Raw genomic sequence first — 17,638 nt, 5'->3', positions numbered from 1 at the left:
GTCGTAGAGGTAGTCCGCTTTGACATAAGATCTTTTACGGCCTTAAAGATGGCTTTCGACGGATTAGTACTGTTCCGGAATTCCGCGGCATAAAAAGCCGCTCGAGCTCGACAGATAGCCCGATGGTAGAGCTTGACGGACCTGGCGTATGCAGCTTTTAGATCAGCTCCATAGGTTTTCCTCCAGGCCCTCTCAGCCCGTCTACAGGCACCCTTTAGGGCCCGAAGGGCACTATCGTACCAGGGGCTCGACTCTCTTGAGTTGATTTTAGTAGATACAATAGGTATCAGAGAGTCCAAGGCCCTAGTAATCCAGGAACAGAAGAGGTCATACCCCTTTTCTACCTCCGTCAACGGGCCCAGCGGCTCCTCTAATAGAAGATGATGGAAGTCTTCTAACCTAAGCTTCTTCCAGGCCCTCTTCTGAACCCGTCTAGCCGAGGAGATGGAAGGGGTGGCTAAGACCGGGCATAGGATGGACACCAAAAAGTGGTCAGTCCATTCCACCGGCGAGATAGAGGTGATTGTAATCCCCGGCAGATTGGTAAACAGGGGATCCAGAATATGCCCCCCCGAATGGGTAGGCTGGGAGACCATCTGGGGAAGTTGAAAGGCCTCTAGGTCAGAGGAGATGGAGCGCACTGTCAGGCCTGAGAGGGTGTCGAAATGCAGGTTCAAATCGCCCATGATGGAAAAGTTGGCACAGTCTGCGACCAAAGGGCCAACAATGTCGGGAAAAGCATTTCTAAACGCCACATCGCTGCCGGGCGGGCGATAAACGACCATCCCGGACAGCGTAAACTCAGGGCTGACAGAGACCTTAAACAAGGCACTTTCACACCCAGAGATGTTTAGGGCACTCCAGACACAGGAATAGGAGGACCTTACCACTAAAGCTATACCCCCACCTCTAGACAACCTGTTCAAGGTGTACATAGAATAACCGGGTGGGCAGGATAGATTTGTAATAGCGGTATCCGCATCCTGTAGCCATGTTTCAGTCATGGCAAAGATGTCTGGAGCTTCCTCCTCAATGAGGTCAAAGATGTTCTGATAGTGTTTCAGCGCAGACCTGACATTCAGGTTCAGGATCCGCAAGGAGGAAGGAAAGTCTGTAATACGGCGGGTCACCGGAGAAGTAGTCCTTGGGAGAGGACTCGGAGAGTCAAGAGCCCACCCATTACAGGGGCAATGGTACGGGCCTCGCAATGGATGTACCGATGGAAGGGTACAACAGCGGCTTACCTGACCGATGGCAAACAGGCACTCCCGCGAGTATGTCAGCATGGCGACGCTAAGATGGAATAATATTTATGGTGCAGGTAAGGGGCAATTTAAAAAGGGTCAAAATGACCAAAAACAAACTAAAATAATATTTTACGTTTTTAAAACAGCAGTTTTACTGCAAAAACGCGCAAGCGCTCTCGCAGCAGCAGCTACCTTGTCAGGGGCTGAAAGCAGGAGGGACTCGCCCTAAATAGGTGTTCCCAGGCGTCACATGCACATTCAAGCGCTGTCAGCTGGAAAAGCCTCACTCCACTCACCCCACTCCAAGATGTCCGCCAAAAACGAACCAGGCACCCACCCCAGGACCAGACCCGCCAAAACGGCAGTGAAGGGGCACAATTTATGGTGCAGGTAAGGGGCAATTTAAAAAGGGTCAAAATGACCAAAAACAAACTAAAATAATATTTTACGTTTTTAAAACAGCAGTTTTACTGCAAAAACGCGCAAGCGCTCTCGCAGCAGCAGCTATTTTAGAGCCGATTCAACCTTTTTCTCCTCTTGATGTGGCCGGGTGGATTCTTCTGAGGACACCGAAGAGGATGGAGCCCTGGAAGAAAGAATAAAATGTACTTTGGGCACTTGAGGGAAGTTCTCATCAAATGTTTTACTAATGTACCTCTTGCTCAAGAATCTAGGTACATTTTGTGTATTCACTCTCTACAGAACATGCCCTTGAACACATCATGACAGGCAAGATACTCATTCATTAGTGCCCAAGTAGAAAAACCATAAGCAGAGGAACCCTCATCATCCTCTTTTTTCTGTTCAAATTCTAAATCAGCCTGCATATGGCATAACAGGTCCTGGAAATTCTTTCCCTGGACAAATTTTCCTCTTGTTTCCAAATCGTCATCAATATCCATTTTCATCCATTTGGCTTGTGAATTCGAACGTGCAGTATCCACAACCTGGTTAATCATCTGCTGGAACTGAGTCTTGGATATCTGTAAAATTTCAATATCTTTGCAGGCGAAGACTCCATGATATCATCTCTCACGTAGCAAGAAGTCAGAAGAGTGCTAATGGCACCACTTTTATCTGTTTCTAAGCAATCGAGTCTCACAATCTTCAAGGCTTTACTTGCCTAAAAAACAGCATACCGCCCTGTCGCGGCCGGCATGACTCACTTGCTGGGGTTGCGCAGGGGTTAGCTCGGGGGGATTTGAAGAAAAAAAATTACCTTACCGGGTACCGCATCGCCTCTGCTCTTGGCCGGGTCCCGGGTTTTGTGTTTTCCTGCTGCTTTCCTGCTCCTCTGCCTCCGGCCAATCACAACGCTTCAATGGCAGCATTATGATTGGTGGGGACAGCGCTCGTCCAGGCGCCTAAGGGGTTGGCCATTATCTCCATGTAGGCTGCATGCAGCCTATATGGAGAAAATGCAGAGTGCGCATGACTGGTTTGGTCGGCACAGTCTGGGCTCACAGAATTGGGCAAGCCACTCCTCCCCAACCCGCCCGCCCCAACCAGGCGTACCATTCTGCTTTCTCTCAGAGCGATGAACAGAAACAGAACAACGTATTTAAAGTACCATTTTATGTTTCAGCTTCTTGCACTGTGAGAAAGCAGTGGGGCGATGCTCCTCCGCCCTAATGGAGGAGCTGCCCCTGCTGCCTTCTCAAAGATAAGCATGCAGTTACCCACACCACTCCAGGTGTAAAGTCCCACTTCTTCCTGGTTCTGAAATGGCACACCAGCAGCACGCTGAATCTAGCTCCCTGCCCCATCCCTGCACATGAACAAGGAGCACGGCTGCGGATGGGGCACATGATACCCGCTGGCACAGCACAGTAGGAAGTGCACACAACAAGCTTGGTACACAATCAACATTTTTTTAATTTTTATTTATAAACACAGCGTGTTCCTTACCTGTGGGTGACAGTAATGTAAAACATGAGGTGGGGCGGGAGGGAGGAGCCTTTGTCCATGTCTTCATGGGCTAGGATGTTAGAGGCCTGTCAGTGGGTAGGGTTTTGCCCTCACTTTGTAATGACTTGGACGGGGTGCTTCGTATGAGAGGGTTTATAGCATTTGTGTCCATGGTAGCAAACTGCTCCCTGTATTGGATTAGTGAAAATTTCACTTGTTCCATTTCCAAAACAAGAAGTAGGGGTGGGCGGAAAACTCCGCTCCACCGCCAGAGCGGATAAAGTCAGCCACCCCAGCTGCCCGGTCCCTGCCTCTGAAAGCAGCCAGGCCAGGGAGAGCCTCCCCATGCCCCGGTGGACCCCCTTCTCTGCGCCCGGACCCTTGGCTGGCTTGCAGGACGGGGCTCCCACACCCAGGGGCCCGCCTAGCGGAGAACGAGAACCGGGCCCGGTCCCAGCTTCTGAACCCTAGCCAGGCCAGGGAGAGCCTCCCCGGGCCCCGGTGGACCCCCGTCCCCAGCACCCGGACCCTCGGCTGGAACCAAGGAGGGTTAAGCCCAGGCCACATCCTCTCCCCGAAGGTCTGCCCGGGGAGCCCATTTTTCTCGACTATTAAGCCCCCACGAAGAGGAGGCTTACAGACCTCTGGGGAAGGAAAAAGTTGGATATAGCCCAGTCAGCCCGCCAACCGGCCATCTGGTCACCCAGGCCGCAGGGTCATCTGGTCACCCGGCCCGCAGGGCCATCAGGTCGCTCAGCCAGGCCACCAGATGGCCCGGGACGACCCAGATGGCCTGGGAGGGTGCCGTACCCAGTCTCCCTTGCAGTCCGGCAATGGCCAGGCGCACCGAGGGAGCTTCCTTCCCCGGGGCTGCTGCTTGCCTCCATGCCCAACTGAGGCGGGAGCAGCGGGAAAAGGAGGCCCGGATGGCCCAGGCCATCTGGTCACCCTGCAAGGGATAGTGGCCCCGCCCCCGCACCCCGGTAGGGCAGGGACATGAGGGGAGGCCCCCATGCTGGAGGGCACGTGATAAAGGCAGCCTCCCGAGGGCCTGCGTTACCTGCGTTACCCCCTCCGCGTCCCTCCTGCCGGCCCCGCGGCAGGGGAACCCACCCCTGGGTGTGGTGGAGGAGGGGGGGTGCCCGCGCACGGAGAGACAAAAGCTTGGCTCAGAGAATGGCTTTCAATAGATCGCAGCGAGGTAGCTGCTCTGCTACTTACAAAACCCTGATCCAGAATCAGGTTGTCTACAAATGACTTAGCACCGGGTGCCCCACAAATATGTGGTGCACTAAGGGCGATGGAGGCGGCCCCCTTCGTCCGTACTCCGGTCCCCAAGCGAGCAGCTCTACGCACCGGCCCCCGAGAGAGACCTGCTATCCCAGGCCAACCGAGGCTCCACGGCACTGTGGTATTGTTACGGTTTAGGGGGAATTCTGACTTAGAGGCATTCAGTTATAATCCCACAGATGGTAGCTTCGCCCCATTCGCTCCTCAGCCAAGCACATACACCAAACGTCTGAACCTGCGGTTCTTCTCGTACTGAGCAAAATTACTAATGCAACAACACATCATCAGTAAGGTAAAACTAACCAGTCTCACGACGGTCTAAACCCAGCTCAGGTTCCCTATTAGTGGGTGAACAATCCAACGCTTGGTGAATTCTGCTTCACGATGATAGGAAGAGCCAACATCAAAGGATCAAAAAGCGACGTCGCTATGAACGCTTGGCCGCCACAACCCAGTTATCCCTGTGGTAACCTTTCTGATACCTCTTGCTTGAAACTCAAAAAGTCAGAAGGATCGTGAGGCCCCGCTTTCATGGTCTGTATTCATACTGAAACTCGAGATCAAGCAAACTTTTGCCCTCCTGCTCCGCGGGAGGTTTCTGTCATCCATGAGCTCGCCTTAGGACACCAGCGTTATCGTTTGACAGATGTACCGCCCCAGGCAAACTCCCCACCTACCACTGTCCCCAGAGCAGGTAGCACCCGGTCAGTGCCGGGCTTGTGGAGCCAGAAGCGAGAGCCCCACGGGACTCACCCCCCCACCTCAAGGGGTAAGTGAAAAAACAATAAGAGTAGTGGTATTTCACCAGCGGCCCGAGGGCCTCCCACTTATCTAACACCTCTCATGTCTCTTCACATTGCCAGACTAGAGTCAAGCTCAACAGGGACTTCTTTCCCCACTGATTCTGCCTAGCCGGTTCCCTTGTCTGTGGTTTTGCTAGATAATAGGTATGGACAGTGGGAATCTCGTTTATCCATTCATGCACATCACTAATTAGATGACAAGGCATTTGACTATATCTATCCCACCTCGTGGTGGCTCATTCTGGGATATTATGCTGCCCATCAGCGTCAAATCGGTTTTGCTTCCAAAAATACAACATTCTTTCGCTCCGGAGTACAGTCACACTGAACGCTGTTGTCACTGGAACTGGGATCACGTATATGCCAGAGATAGTACACCCTGCAGTACTATTCCAACAAGTTAAAATTGTATACGAACAGTCCTGAGAAATTAAAATATATATGATTAGCAGGACGTCAATAATCGATGTGTGATAATTATGTGTATGTAATTATTTGTGATCTATTCATCATTCAAGACATTTCCATAATTATGATGTACATAATTTTATCTAAATTGCACACATCTATAAAATACACATCTACAAATTGTGCATCTAAATAGAAAACGCACAACTATAACATTTAAAAAATTCACATCTATACTAAATCTTGTGTCAACTATAAACTAATATGTAACTGTATAACCATATTTAAATGTTGAAGGATCAACAGTTTAAAACAATATGCTTTATAAGGGTGACATGTGTGCTGCAAGAAAGTGTACATCTCAGTATAAGCTTGATATTCAATTGTTTTTTTATTTATTTAAGTAGTTGTATATAGCGCTAGCCTGACCGGAAGGTATCGGAGCGCTTTACAACAAGAAGAGAGCTGTGCAAAGGAAATTTTTCATGAATACTTGGCACATTTTAAGAGTCTCCAATAAAGTAGTCAGGCAAACATTTTTCTTGAATGGGAATGACATTTGCAGACCTAGATCAGCCAGAACATCATCATTACATTGAGGCCAAATACCACGACATCCAACAATAAAGCCATGAAATTTTACAGTATTACATTTGGTGAGATCTTTGATTTGCTGTGACATATCCCGATAGTATTTAACTTTACTCTCAAACGCAAATTCAAGGGAATTCTGTGAGTTTTCCTAACTAATGGAAACATCAATCACTACAGCTGTACCATTTTTGGTAAACACTACATCTGTTTTTCGTAGTTCACCTTGATTATTCTTAACATGAGGTTCCTATATGCCATCCAACCACATCTTTTTGCTCTAATAATGAGCAATTTACAGAATTTTATTATGTCTTTTTATCCTAATGTCCTTGGTTTTAGGATATGCACCAGAATTATGAGAAATAGTTTCGCAAACATCTTTACAGTACCTACATGTAGCAAATGTACGATTTCTTCCCCTATTGATGGTTTCTCTAGTATATAAAACATTTGCTCTTAACATCAGTGCAGCTATGTACTGATTTTCCTTCATTTTGTTATGCTTGTTGATCCAGATGTTTGAGGTTGGATTACTTGCTAAGTATTTTACACCATCACCTTCGACAGAAAGATTTGCCCATTTCTCAAATTCTTCTTTTCTCCAATCATATGTTGCTAACAAATTCAAATCATAACTCAGAAACCTACTCTCTAAAATATTGAGTTTGTGCGTTGTGATGATGTTATCAATTTTTTCATTTATTACTTTGCCTGCATACATGAATGAATGAGAAATGTACAAATCTGGAGCTGCCCTGAGATACAATAAACTATTGACTTTATTTATACCAATTGTTGTACACAGTTTTGATATACTGAGGCCCCTTAATGATCTTTTCGAATATAGGAGACCATCAGATGTGATTGCAGGAAGGTGTAGAAAATGTTTGACATACTTTTTTATTGTTTGATCCAAAAAATTTAAAGTTTTAGCTTCTGTTCCTGTCATTTCCAATTTGAATGACAGTTTAGGGACCAAGGGCCAGATGTAGGTAATTCTATTTTACCGACTCATAAATACCGAATTTTACCGATTCGGTATTTATGAATCGGTAAAATAGAAGTACCGAGATTTAGGTAAATCCAGATGTTGATTTACCGAATCGGTAAAAATCGGTATTTACCGATTCGGTAAAACCGACCGGTAATGCCCATTCATTCCTATGGGCTTTGAAGCCCATAGGAATGAATGGGCATTACCGATTCGGTATTTACCGAATCGGTAAATACCGATTTTGACAAGGGTGCAGGGGGTGTCACTTTGACACCCTCTAGCACCCCCAAAACAGGTTCAGGTGCCATGTGGCAGGCATACCTGCCCTAAGGGCAGGTCTGCCTGTCATATGGCACAGGTGTGCATGCACACATGTGCATGCACACCGGAATCAGTATTTTAACATCAAATAGAATTTGATGGTAAAATACCGATTCTGTAATGCTTGTGGGACTCAGAAGAGTCCCACCTACATATCAATTTTACCGAATCTGTAAAAATACCGATCGGTAAATTTACCGACCGGTATATGTACAGATTCGGTAAAATTACCGAAAGAGCCTGTTTCTGTCCCCCTACATCTCAAAAGCCAAATACCGGTCGGTAACAGCCGAAATCGGCCGTTACCGACCGGTATTTGGCTACCTACATCTGGCCCCAGGTTCTGAAAAAAAAAAATCTATTTTCTGTGTGGGGGTATGTGGTAGATTATCAAGTTTTTGAGGCCAATTAACAAGAACCTCATTAATTTTGTCGTTGTTTGTATGGCCAGTGTGTGGATCAAAGTGCAATCCAAGGTACCTCTCACTTTCTCCTGGATGAATGTTTTCAATATTTTCTTTTTCAAACTGCCATGGTTTACAGTTGTTAATCAGGATTTTATCTTTATAGTGACTGATTTAAAATCCATGGGTCTTTTTCACATTAAATTTTAATCCTGTTTTACTGAACTTTTCAATGATTTTCAGATTTGTACTTATTCCTTCCCAGGTGTTGCTGAGCACTGCAATGTCATCAGCAAAGGCGAGAGCGGTGATTTGCTCAATAAGACCATCTGATCCGAATGTGTGAAGCCCTTGCCGTTTTTCTGAAGATCACAGATCAGAGGATCCATGGCAATGTTAAATAGCAGTGGGGATAAAGAGTCACCTTGTTTAACCCCAGATTTCATTGTTATTTCAGGAGTTGCTTTGTTGTCCTTTCCCTTGAAAAATGTTGTTGAGTCAGTGTGTAAGTCTTTTATTATGTCTCTGATGTATGATGGTACTCTGTGCCTTGTGAGACTCTGTATAATGTGACCATGGCTGACAGAGTCGAAGGTTTTTGATATATTTTGAACTCTACTGCTGATGAGTGACTGTTTTTTTGTGCCCCTTTTATGATATTTCGCAGAAGAGTCAGATTCGTGCGACAACCTTTCACCTTCATGAAGCTTTTTTGTCTCGTATTCAATTCAACAAAAATGAGTCTTTTAGTTAGTGTTTTTGTGAATAACTTCATGAATGCAGTACCGATGGTAATTGAGAGTCATAGTTACTCCTGCCGTTTACCCGCGCTTCATTAAATTTCTTCACTTTGACATTCAGAGCACTGAGCAGAAATCACATCGCGGCAACACCCGCCTGGGGCCTTCGCGATGCTTTGTTTTAATTAAACAGTCGGAGTCCCCTGGTCCGCACCAGTTCTAAGTCGGCTGCTAGGCGCCGGCCGAGGCAGAAAGCCAGCCCGCGCCCCCGGGGAGGGGGCACGGAGAGAGGCGAACACCGCAGCTGAGGTGATCCACAGGAAGGACCCGGCTCGTGTCCAGAGTCGCTACAACCCCAGAGGGAGGCGCCTCATCCAGCTGTGGTGCGCGTCAAGCCCCGCTTTGCGCCCCAGCCCGACCAACCCAGCCCTTAGAGCCAATCCTTATCCCGAAGTTATGCATCTGACTTGCCGACTTCCGTTACCTACATTGTTCAAACATGCCTGAGGCTGTTTACCCTGGAGACCTGCTGGGGTATGGGTACGGCCGGCGTCAGATTTACACCATCTGCCCTGGATTTTCAAGGACCAGCGAGAGCTCACCGGCCACCGCCGGAACCGCAACCCCTTCCAGGGCTCGGGCCCCTCTCTCGGGGCGAACCCATTCCAGGGCGACCTGCCTTTCACAAAGAAAAGAGTACTCTCCCCGGGGCTTCCGCCGGCTTCTCCGGGATCGTTTGTGTTACCGCACTCGACTCCGCGAGGGTGCCCGTCTCCGTCACTCCAGGTTAGAGGATCTGAACCTGGCTCCCTTTCGGTCAGCCAAGGGCAATAAAGGCCATTGCCCGTCCCTTCCGAACGGCGCTTGCCCATCTCTTAGGACCGACTGACCCATGTTCAACTGCTGTTCAAATGGAACCCTTCTCCACTTCGGCCTTCAAAGTTCTCATTTGAATATTTGCTACTACCACCAAGAGCTACACCTGCGGCGGCTCCACCCGGGCCCTCGCCCGGGCTTCCGTGCACACAGCGGCAGCCCACCTACTCATCGTGGCTTAGCCCCCACGGCTCTCAGCGCCGGCGACGGCCAGGTATGGGCCAGACGCTCCAGCGCTATTCATTTTCAGGGCTAGTTGATTCAGCAGGTGACTTATTACACACTCCTTAGCAGATTTCGACTTCCATGGCCACCCTCCTGCTGTCTTTATCAACCAACACCTTTTCTGGGGTCTGATGAGCGTTGTCATTGGGCGCCTTAACCCGGCGTTCGGTTCGGTTCATCCCGCAGCGCCAGTTCTGCTTACCAAAAGTGGCCCACTAGGCACTCGCATTCAATGCCCAGCTCCACACCAGCGAGCCGGGCTTCTTACCCATTTAAAGTTTGAAAAAAGGTTGATATTGTTTCGGCCCCAAGACCTCTAATCATTCGCTTTACCAGATAAAACTGGAGGCTCCGAGCGCCAGCTATCCTGAGGGAAATTTCAGAGGGAACCAGCTACTAGATGGTTCGATTAGTCTTTCGTCCCTATACCCATGTCGATGACCGATTTGCACATCAGGACTGCTACGGACATCCACCAGAGTTTCCTCTGGCTTTGCCCTGCCCAGGCACAGTTCACCATCTTTCGGGTCTTATCACGTACGCTCATGCTCCATCTCCCCGATGGCAAGATGAGCCTGTTGTGCACCCGTCGATGGAAGCGCGGCGGGATCCCACCTTCACCTTAATTGTGCCACAGGGTTTCGCTCGGCCCTACGGCTCGCACACTTGCTAGACTCCTTGATCCGTATTTCAAGATGGGTCAGGTGGGTAACTGACATCGCTGCAGACCCCTGGTGCCCGGCATCACGACTCGGTCCGGCTGCACTGAGAACAGCCCGCCCTAGTTGACAGTCGGGCCTAACACGGTCCGCAGGGTGAGCCTCGATCAGAAGGACTTGGGCCCCCTAACCGACGCCGGGGAGTCGGTGTTCTGTATGCAACATTTCCCGCACCCGCCGCCGGGCAGGGATTCGGTGCTGGGCTCTTCCCTCTTCACTCGCCGTTACTGGGGGAATCCTGGTTATTTTCTTTTCCTCCACTTAGTAATATGCTTAAATTCAGCGGGTCACCACGTCTTATCTGAGGTCATAGTCGAAAGAAGATGCCGGAGCGTAAAGGGGGAGCTGGGGAAGGCCAGCCCCCTGCTGGAGGAAGGGACCTGATGTCCCAGCAGCGTGCGCCCTCTTTCCCAGCTCGGATCTAGAGGGGTTTCACCCTCGCCAGGAAGCCAGCCACAGGGGTGGGCACCCGAGGCGTGCGGGCAGCCAGTGGGATACCATAGACAGCCACGTGCGGCACGCAGCCAGGCGCCCTGGGGCAGACCGGTGGCCAGACCCCTTCTCGGGGCCAGGCTTGCCAGCGGCATACCTCCGTGGCAGGACCCGGGAAGGGACCCTGCCACGGGCGATCAGGAGGTCTGACCTTGTGGGGGGATGAAAGGGAAGGGGAGCTAATCCTGTGATGGCCCCAGCCGCGTCCCGGGGAAGCCCCGGGGAGATTGACGATCGAGCTACTCTCAGACAGACTTAGCCCAGGGAGGAACCCGGGGCCAGAAGTTGCATTCGAAGTGTCGATGATCAATGTGTCCTGCAATTCACACAAATTCTCACAGCTAACTGCGTTCCGAGTGATCCAACGCCAAGATTCCCAGGCAACTTTTCAAAAACGTTCGCCCACCTGCAGGCACAGGAAAGGCAGGAGGAAGGTGATGCCATCCGTCCACCACCCACGCAACGAGACAGCCCAGGCACCTCTTTCAAGGCTTACCCTCTGGGAGTCAGACTGCACCAGTGGGAGAAAAAACCCATTAACAGGTGCTCGGCCCGGGAGTCCCACTACCCACCCGGGGGCAGGGAGGGGGAGTTTCGGAGCGACTGGAGCAGGCAGCCCCGCAGCCATCGGTCACTCTTGGAGTAACCGGGAGGGACCATGCGAGTCTTCAAACCCCTCAGCCCGACCACATGGGACCAGTTTGAACCGGGTACCTGGCAACGAGGGAGGATTGTTCCACCTGCACGTCAGCAGTCTGTTGCCGGGTGACTCTGAGCCATGCCAGCGGGCTGCCTTTTTTCAGGCCTCCCACCCCTTGCCCGGGTCCGAGGTGCCGGAAGGAAAGAGCCAGGCAGCTCCCCAACCCGCACGCCTCCCACCGAGAGGAGCCAGGGTCCCCTCGCAGGCCCTCAGCTCCTTCTCTACCAGGCCCACCCTGTCTCACAAGAAGGGACACTCTTCGGTCCCTTGGATCCCGGTGGAGGCAGGACAGTGGGTGCCAGAGAGCCCAGCCCGCTGTAGGCCCTTTTGAGGGGGGTGTTACAAGCCCCATGTAGCACTGCCAATCGGTTTCCCCCCACCGCGGGGCCATGCCGGGTGAGCTTGGGTTCCATCTCAGGAGGGCCTACCGCTGTGACCCTCCCAGAGAGGGACAGTAGCCCCCCCCTATGCCTGGTCTCTTGCATGTCGGTCGGGTTCTCCCCGGTGGAAGAAGCCTGCCGAAGGCCCAGTCCGCACCCGAGCACCCCATGCGGCCACGGACCGCTCTGCCAGCGCACGTCAGGGCATGGCCGGGCCCTGTGCCTACGTGTGTGCTTGCAGGAGGCAGCCAAGGGCTTCGGGCTGGTGCCGTCGGTCGCTCAGGCCGCTCTGCCGTTAATGATACTTCCGCAGGTTCACCTACGGAAACCTTGTTACGAATTTTACTTCGTCTAGATAGTCAAGTTTGATCGTCTTCTCGGCGCTCCGCCAGGGCCGTTGCCGACCCCAGCAGGGCCGATCCGAGGACCTCACTAAACCATCTAATCAGTAGTAGTGATGGGTGGTGTGTACAAAGGGCAGGGACTTCATCAACACAAGCTTATGACCCGCACTTACTGGGAATTCCTCGTTCATGGGAAAGAATTGCAATTCTCAATCCCTATCACAAACAGGGTTCAGCGGGGTACCCGCACCAGTTGGCACACGCTGATCCGTGCAGTGTAGCGCGTGTGTGGCCTCGGACACCTAAGGGCATCACAGACCTGTTATTGCTCGATCTTATGTGGCAGAACGTCACTTGTCCCTCTAAGAAGTTGGACACAAACCACTGGGGTCGCGTAACTAGTTAGCATGGAGGAGTCGCGTTTGTTATCGGAATTAACCAGACATATCGCTCCACCAACTAAGAACGGCCATGCACCACCACCCACAGAATCGAGAAAGAGCTATCAATCTGTCAATCCTTTCCGTGTCCGGGTGTGAGGTTTCCCGTGATGAGTCAAATTAAGCCGCAGGCTCCTCTCCTGGTGGTGCCCTTCTATCAATTTGTTTAAGTTTCAGCTTTGCAACCATACCCCCACCCGGAACCCAAATACTTTGGTTCCCGGAAGTTGCTGGGCGGGTCAAGGGAATAACGCCGCCAGATTGTTAGTGGGCATCGTTTATGGCTAGAACTACGACGGTATCTGATTGTCTTCGAACCTCCGACTTTCATTCTTGATTAATGAAAACATTCTTGGCAAATGCTTTTGCTTTGGTTCATCTTGTGCCGGTCCAAGAACTTCACCTCTAGCGGCACAATACGATTCCCCCGGCCGTCCCTCTTAATCATGGACCCAGTTCCGAAAACCAGCAAAATAGAACCGGAGTCCTATTCCATTATTCCTAGCTGAAGTATTCAGGCGATCGATCTGTTTTGAACACTCTAACTTTTTCAAAGTAAACGCTTCGGACCCCCAGGACACTCAGTCAAGAGCATCAAGGGGGCGCCGAGAGGTAGGGGCTGGGACAGGCGGTAGCTCGCCACGCGGCGGACCGCAAGCTTGATCCCAAGATCCAACTACGAGCTTTTCAACTGCAGCAACTTTAATTTACATTATTGGAGCTGGAATTACTGTAACTGCTGGCACCAGGCTTGCCCTCCAATGGACCCTCGTTAAAGGATTTAAAGTGTACTAATTCCGAATATAGGGCCTCAAAAGAGTCCTGTATTGTTATTTTTTGTCACTACCTCCCCGAGTCGGGAGTGGGTAATTTACGCGCCTGCTGTCTTCTTTGGATGTGGTAGCCGTTTCTGAGGCTCCCTCACCGGAATCGAACCCTGAATCCCTGTTACCCGTGGTCACCATGGTGGGCACAGAAAGTAACATAGAAAGTTGATAGGGCAGACATCCGAATGTATCTTCGCCGTCACGGGGACATGTGATAGGCCCTAGGCTATCTGAAGTCACCAAAGCAGCCGGGCGAGCCCGGATTGGTATTCGTCTGATAAATGCCCGCAACCCGGGAGGTCAGCGCTCGTCGGCATGTATTAGCTCTAGAATTACCACAGTTATCCAAGTAACAGATGGAGTGATCAAAGGAACCATAACTGATTTAATGAGCCATTCGCAGTTTCACTGTACCGGCCGTGTGTACTTACACATGCATGGCTTAATCTTTGAGACAAGCATATGCTACTGGCAGGATCAACCAGGTAGCCCATCTCCCTGACTGGCAACCTTCACACACCACCCCTCTGGGAGCCTGCTGGGGGAAGGAGTCCACCTGCCTGGGCAGAGGGCTCGCTGGAGGTGTAGAGAGGTGGGGTCACATGGGCACCAGCAGGCCCAGCCGTCTCCCCCGGAAGGGAGAGGCGGGCGAGGCGCAGCCTGAGCGAGATGCAGGGGTGCCGGAGCCTGGCGATGGCAGCACCCCTCGGAACGGTTGTTCCGAGCTGCTGTGGAAATGTGCTGGCAAAGAGGGGTGACAGTGGGGTGCACAGGGCCTACGAACCTGCTGGACAGCAGCATCCGAGGGCCTGGCACCACCCAACCCCTTCCACTCGTGTCAGACCGCTGGGGCGCACCAGCTGCCAGGGCCACTCGGCCTTCGCTCTGCTGGGTAGGGTGAAGGGCCTCTCGCCAGGCGCCAGGCCCTCGAGTCAGACGGTCCATGCTTGAAACAACAGCGGAGGCTGGCCAAGCAGTCCCAGGAAGAATCGGAGCCACCAGGAGGCCAGCCACTCGCGTTATTCGAATGGAAGAGGCAGGCACACACACGCGTCTGACCTAGACTTGCTCGAAACCAACCGTTTGTTTACCTATTGATGAGAATACTGTTCCGATTGCAACCATACTGGCAATATTTGTTTTCAACATACCTTTTGAAGATTGTTTTAATACACCAGCTACGATAGCTCACCCATCAGCAGTTGTACCGGGTTGGAATTATCACCGGCATTATGATTACGCCATTTGCTGACTCACCTGTCAGCCACCTGCCTGCAATTCAACCAGGATTTTTGATTATACTGACACTCGTGCCCTACCGGGTTGGAATTAAGACCAGTTTAGGGACTACACTGAGCTTTGATATATTCATTCAGCCCTGAAGAGTCGGGGGACTACTTTTTCCTTGATGAAACACGTTTTGGCTGGCTGCGTTGTACAAACATTAATTAAAGAAACCAAGACATCAACGAAGATTATTGTTCTATTTGCTTTTGAATTACACTTACATTGCTTGTTTTAATATTGTGTGTGTGCACGGGATATCAGGTATACATCCCTAATCGGGCCAAGAGTGCCCAATCGATCAGAGTACAGCTGGGGCATCACCTGGCAGGCCACCCTGCGCAGGGGGTATGCTGCCTTAGCGTCCCTGCCTGCTCTCGGGGCAAGCATGCTCTAAGAAAAACGACCATCAGGTAGGGGCTGAGATGCAGGTGTGTACCCGGGCACCTGGGGGCCCCTGGGGGCGGGTCCGGGTGCTGCCTTCACCCATCTCAGCATCACCGGATCTCACAGAGGTCTGATGGATCAAACTCGGGAGGTGCGTACCCGGGTCTCGGCGGACGGGCCCGGGTGCTGTCTTCTCCCGCCTCAGCATCGCCAGACCCCACAGAGGTTTAACTGAGGAAACTCAGAGAAAAATTACCATTAGGAAGGGGCTGAGAGGCAGGTGCGTACCCCGGCCCCTGGGGGCCCCGGCAGGGCAAGCCCGGGTGCTGCCTTCCCCCCTCTCAGCATCACCTCATGTAACAGGGCTGAGAGGCAGGCGCGGACCCATGCCCCTTGGAGGCCCTGGCAGGCAAGCCCGGGTGCTCCCTTCCCCGTCTCAGAATCCACACGGAGGTCCGACTGACCCCCTCCCTACTAATCCGGAGGAGAATTACTCCCTTTTCTTGTAATCCATGCACACAAGGTGACAGAGGGGACCCAAGGCGCGAATGAGCCCGACCACCTGGATCCCTCACTGGGATCCGGGAGGCAAATGAGCCCTCATCGAGACTTTCCAGGGAAGCCCGGCCAGCTGGTCATCCCATTGGAAAGCATTGCGTGCGACCAGATGGCAGAGGGGAAATGTGCGACCAGATGGCCGGGCTCAAAAGGGAAGCCATCTGGTCGCCCTGTGTCTCAACTAAAGAGTGAGCGGGCACCGGGGCATGGGGGGCCGGAAGCCCGGGCCCCAACCATGAAGGCTGTGAGGGGGACCCAACAGGCCCTCCGACCTGGGGCCCGCGGACACTTTGAGAAGCAGGGGAGGCCTGCATGGGACCGACAGACCCCCCGTCCTGGGCCTTTGGCAGAGGGACAGGCCGGGACCCAGGGCTAGATCTGCCAACCTGGGGCCCGGTGGGGCCCCTGGACCCAGCCGGGGATCCCAGGCCCAGAGGCGCAGGGGAAGCCTCCACAGGCCCACGGGACCCCATCAAAGACACCCTGCCACAAAGCAGGACTGAGGTCAAAGCCCGGGGTGGGGAGGCCATCCTCCGGGGCCCTCAGGGGCTCTGGACGGAGCTCCTGAACCCAGCCAAGCAAGGGGAGGCTCCCTAGGCACAACGGAACCCCATTCCGGGCCTTTGGCAGAGCGGCAGGCCGGGGGACAGGCCCCAGGGACAGAGCACCCGACCTGGGGCCCAGCAGGGCCCCTGGACCCAGCCAGGGCTCCCAGGCCCAGAGGCACAGGGGAAGCTTCCCTGGGCCCGACGGACCCTGTCCCGGGCCCCCTGCCATGTGGCAGGACCAAGAACGGAGCCCAGGGTGGGGAGGCCGCACTCCCCGGGGCTCCTAGGAGCCCCTGAACACAGCCAAGCAGGGGAGGCTCCCCAGGCACGACGGAATCCCATCCCGGGCCTTTGGTGGGGCAGCAGGCCAGGGGCCGGGCCCAGGGCTGGAGTACCCAACTTGGGGCCAGGCAGGGTCCCTAGACACAGCCAGGGATCGCGCGGCCGGAGGCGAAGGGAAAGCCTCCCCGGGCCCGCGGGACCCCATCCCCGGCACCCTGCCACACGGCAAGACCGATGTGGGGAGGCCACCCTCCCCGAGGTCCCTGGGAGCCACTGAACCCAGCACAGCAGAGGGAGGCTTCCCGGGCATGACGGGACCCCGTCCCGGGACTTTGGCGGGCCTGCAGGCCTGGAGGGCAGAGCCCAGGGCTGAGGCACCCGACAAGGGGGCCCAGAAGGCCCCCTGGACCCACCCAGGGCTGCTGGGCACGGAGGTAAAGTGCAAGACTCCCCAGGCCCGCGGGACCCAGGCCCGGGCACCCTGCCACGCAGCAGGAATGAGGACGGAGCCCGGATGGGGAGGCCGCCCTCCAAGGCGCCCCTGGGAGCCCCTGAACCCAGCCAAGCAGGAGGAGGCCCGCAAGACCACATCTGGGGCAGCCTGCCATACGGCAGGCCCGGGGACGCACCCAGGGCTGCGGCGGCGTCCTGGCCTGTCCAGCTGCTGGCGGAGGACCACTAGCCTGAGAGGGGTCCCAGAGTACCCTGTCCCTAGTAATCCGGAGGAAGGCTATCCCTCTTTCTGGGAACCCTTGCGCACTGAGACTTGGGGGACCCTACGCCCGGACGTGCCCAACCTCCTGGAGCCCTGGCTTGGATCAGGGAGACGTTTAAACCCCCATAGGGACTTCCAGGGTGGCCCGGCCA

The 17,638-nt window shown here is 53.1% G+C and overlaps 1 protein-coding gene and 3 pseudogenes across 9 annotated transcripts in view; all 4 read right to left on the bottom strand.

Moving 5' to 3' along the window:
• LOC144772708 (uncharacterized) overlaps positions 1 to 17,638 on the bottom strand; it is a 1,708,106-nt gene that overhangs the window by 1,611,396 nt on the left and 79,072 nt on the right. The window lies entirely within an intron of this gene.
• LOC144774315 (28S ribosomal RNA) lies at positions 4,312 to 10,839 on the bottom strand (annotated as a pseudogene).
• Positions 11,261 to 11,397, bottom strand: LOC144774585 (5.8S ribosomal RNA; annotated as a pseudogene).
• On the bottom strand, positions 12,398 to 14,200 carry LOC144774774 (18S ribosomal RNA; annotated as a pseudogene).

Source organism: Lissotriton helveticus, chromosome 8, assembly GCF_964261635.1.
Source record: "Lissotriton helveticus chromosome 8, aLisHel1.1, whole genome shotgun sequence".
Taxonomy (NCBI): domain Eukaryota; kingdom Metazoa; phylum Chordata; class Amphibia; order Caudata; family Salamandridae; genus Lissotriton; species Lissotriton helveticus.
This window is presented reverse-complemented; position numbering and strand designations above follow the sequence as displayed.